The 4,241-nt window shown below is 46.1% G+C and overlaps 1 non-coding gene across 1 annotated transcript; it reads left to right on the forward strand.

The window, feature by feature from the left end:
- Nucleotides 1-3,799: 3,799 nt before the first annotated feature.
- On the forward strand, nucleotides 3,800-3,902 carry LOC121292872. The gene has a single exon (XR_005946363.1). It is a non-coding gene; the product is annotated as a U6 spliceosomal RNA (small nuclear RNA).
- Nucleotides 3,903-4,241: the final 339 nt, after the last annotated feature.

Consider the following 4,241-nt stretch of genomic DNA (forward strand, 5'->3'; position numbering starts at 1 on the left):
TTAAATAACAGTGTTTGCTCTATAATTCATCCTAAAAGCATTACTCTGAGAGGTACTCTCAAATTAATGTACTGCCCATATTTTTTCATAATGCAGAAATAGTCCACTGGGAATCCACAATTTTGTGTCTCTCAGTCAGAAAAGACTGACCTTGATGACTTATCTGTGGCTATGTCTTCAGCTGCCTATCATTTAGCTGAGCCTTGCCTGCCAGGTTTCCTATGCGGAATTTAAAAGCATGCTCCCTGTGATGGAAAAGTGTGGGACTGCAAAAGCCAAATTCCTGATCAGTGCATTCCTAGCAGCTGTGACTCCAAGACAGAAGTGCAATTGTTCCCTTTCCCTAGTTTTGCTATAACAGGTCAACTTACATAAGAACACAAGAATTTGGAGCAAGGGTTGGGGTTAGGGTCATTTGGTCATTCGGCCCCTCGAGCCTGCTCTGCCATTTGATAAGATCATAGCTGAACTGATTGTGGCCTCAACTCGACTTTCCTGTCTGTCCCTCATAACCCTTGACTCCCTTGCTGATTAAAAATCCATCCAACTCATACACCGATAACCCAGCACCCACTGCTCTCTGGGTACGAGAATTCCTAAGACTAACTGCTTCAGGTAGAAAAAAATTCTCCTAACCTCAGTCTTAAGTGGGAGACCCCTAATTTAAAATGTGTCCCCTGGTTCTAGACACTACCACCACCCCCCACAAGGAAGCCATTTAAGCCAATTAAAGAAACTGCAATTGTTGAAGTGTTTCAATATTTAATGCAAATCATTCCCTTGCCATAACAATGCATTCAGAGATGTGAAAAAGTTTTGGTGATAAATAAAGAAATAATTGCTGAAACAAATTATCATAAAGCACCGCAAGTCTAACTTCAAGTTCTGTTAGAAATTTACAGCCTGTTTACAATGGGCATAAACTAAGAACTTAGAACTACAGTTTGTGCTGTTGCAAGGGGCAATAAAATGTTAATGAGTGGTGAGGATTTTGGCAGAGGTTTTACTGAAATGGTGCAAAGAATCAAGTAGACTTGAGCCTAGAGTAAAAAGAGGCACAAATCACTTAGGCTAAAATTTCTTCAATCTTTTTTTACCTGAAGTTAACGTTAAGCTATGATTATGTCTTTTCTTGGTACAAATTGACAGGAAATTCTGCACTATTATGACCTTATCCCTAAATAATATATTAATGATTTCTATTAATGTAAATATAGAACAAACCAATCCAATAAAAAAGGAAAAAGGAAAACATTAGGAAAATGTTTCCCTGGAATCAAATAACTCAGCCTCTTAATCGCACTTCTTGATAACATTTTACTATAGGTGAATATTATCTCCTCTGCAATGCGATACAAAGTTTCTTACCATATATTCTGTAACTTATCAGCAGAGAAACTGCTGTTGTTCTTCAAAATTCTGATACTGACAGCAAGGAATCGAGTGTTCTTCCTTTCTACTGATAAAATTTGGAAAGTGCACGGCTGTTTTTTAGTAGATACAGAGATGTGACTTGGAGCAGTTGTTCTTCGCAACACTAGCAGAATTGATAAACACAAGATTCTGGACCATTAGTCATTCTAGGCTGCGTTTTCAGATTTTTGCAAGATTCCATCGAAAAAAATTGTACAAATGCCACTGGGGTTTTTATAGTCTAGTTGCTTACCTGTAGAGCTGCAATATTATTGCCAATTGACTGAAAATTGGTTCAGAGCAAATCTCTACATTGTTGTGCTCTGCAGTTTTTTATTGTGTTCATTCATTTAAGCCTGAAATTATACAAGTGTAATCTCTCTATTTGGTTTGCCTCAGGACAATACAACCAAGGTACAACAACATCAGCTTGGCCTTCAAAAGACACATGGGGTGGAATTTTCTGTGCCCGCTGGCATTGGGCATGTTCAGTGGCATGAGCGGACAATATGGCGAGAAGGCCAAAAATTGGTTTCAGGACGTTGTTTGCAATTGTCCATGGGCGGGGGCTCCCAAAGACACCACTGAAAAGCCACAGCAAACTGCTGCTCGTCGGCGCCAAACTAGACCCAGGGTCTATAGATAGGGCCTTTCATTTCTACAGATGATCAAGAACCAGTGTTGCTGAAGACTGCGTGTATCTAGGGAACTGGTCAGTCGCATCTCCCAGCTGCTGCAGGATTTGGTGCCACGGAGACATGTAGGGCATCCAGTGGGTCGTGAAAGTGACCTCGGAGCTCAATTTTTATGCCAGTGGCTCCTTTCAAGGCTCCACAGGTGACCTCTTTTGGATCTCGCAAGCGTCCAACCACAGATGCATCCATGAGGTCTTGGATGCCACCATCAGAGCAGACTCGATGGGCAGAAGGTCCTCTTCTGCACTGTGTGATTCTGTGACCATGAAGGCACACAACTTTGTGCATTTCGTCCAGGACCAGGAAAGCCAGGATGCAAGAGTGGTGGGATTTGCCCAGATCTCAGGTTTCCCACAGGTGTAGGGTGCCATCGACTACACTCACGTGGTGCTCAGTTCTCTGCCGCATCATGCAGTCAACAATGTCGACTGCAAGGGCTTCCATTTCATGAATGTGCAGCTGGTGTGCGACCGCCACAAACATGTCTGCACACAGCTCTTCTGGGAGGGTCCATGGCTCCTACATCTTCGAGGGTCCCTGACATCTTTGAGGGTCCACAGAGGCTGCAGGGTTGGCTCCTTGGGGACAAGGGCTACCCGCAGAGCACGTGGCTGATGACACCCATGCGGTGGCCTCAGACTGCAGCAGAGCGAAGGTATAATGAGGCTCATGATGCAACTCGCAATTTGTGGAGCAGACCATCGGGATGCTGAAAATGAGGTTCTGGTGCCTGGACTGGTCTGGTGGAGCCCTGCAATACAGTCCACAGATGGTGTCATGCATCATTGTTGCCTGCTGTGGCCTTTACAACCTGGTGCTGCAACAAGGAGAGCAGCTGGCTGAGGAGGAGATGGAGGAGCTGGAGGTCTCTGATGAGAAGGATGTCAAAGGGGGTGAAGGTGAGGAGGCCATTGCACTGGCCAGACAAGGCAGGCCGGCTCGGGAGGCCCTCATAAGTGTTAGATTTGTGGAGGACGATGATGACATGCAGTGAGGAGACCCCATAGATCCTCACGTTGCATCTATGAACGTTTGACTCTAGTCTGACTGATGGCAATGCACACACTCTCTGTGACAAGGATCCTGTCATGGAGATGCAATGGAGGCCCTAATAGTCACTCGATTCTAGGAGGATGATGATGACATGCAGTGAAGACATTCCTTAGATCTTCACGTAGCCTCTGAAAATGTCTGACTCCTGTCTGGCCGAGGGCAGCTCGCTTGTGCTCTGTGATCAAGGTCAGATCATGGAGATGAAGCTGTGAAACTTTAAATGCACCTGATCCTTTGTCTCCCTTCAGCACCTGACCCCCTTCAGGAGCACAGCATCACTGGTCACAGATGCTGAAGAGATGGGGCCAGCCCCACCTTAAAGGTGCTGAGAGCACTCAGAGAGAATGATGGAACTGTACAACGCCTACCCATTAAATTGTGGCAGCAATGGCAAGCACTGTCGAGGTGCAGGCATCAGTAATGTACCCAGGGCCAGGCTATCACTTTGGTCTGAAGGCTGCACAAGGAAGAGACACCTAGCTTTATCTTGTGTAGAAAGGTTTCACATCTGAGTGACACGAATGCTGCTCAACAGAACAAGGAGCCGCAGGCAGAGAGACATTCTTAGGAGTTTATTGACAATCGTGAACAGTATGTACAAGCGATTAACACCTGTGCCCAGGCTGTGCAACTCCATCTCGCTTCAGCAGCACATATACTAAAATTGGAACGATACGGAGAAGATTAGCATGGCCCCAGTGCAAGGATGACACGCAAATTTGTGAAGCATTCCATCTTCCTGTTTGGGCTCAGGTGCAGCTACTTGCTGCCTGAGCTGCAGTTGGGAGTGTGTGTTGCTGCCTGCTGTTTGGTGCTCCTGTGGTTTCTACTTGTGGAAAAGCTGCTATTGGGGATTCTCTTTTTGGCCTTCACCTGGAGGAAGAAGCCTGCTGCCCACTGGGAGGAGAAAGGAGTTTGGGAGTTGGACTCTCTTCTTTTTGGAGGCTCTTACAACCTGGTGCTGCTGCTACAGGGTGGGGCCTAGCAAGGCCTGAAGAGCCTGGGAGTGGGAGTTTGGAGAGAGCTGGAGGAGAGAGGACCAGACTCCGGCTGAAAGGGGAGGACTTTTTGCTGCCAGAG

Source organism: Carcharodon carcharias, chromosome 20 (assembly GCF_017639515.1).
Source record: "Carcharodon carcharias isolate sCarCar2 chromosome 20, sCarCar2.pri, whole genome shotgun sequence".
Lineage (NCBI taxonomy): Eukaryota > Metazoa > Chordata > Chondrichthyes > Lamniformes > Lamnidae > Carcharodon > Carcharodon carcharias.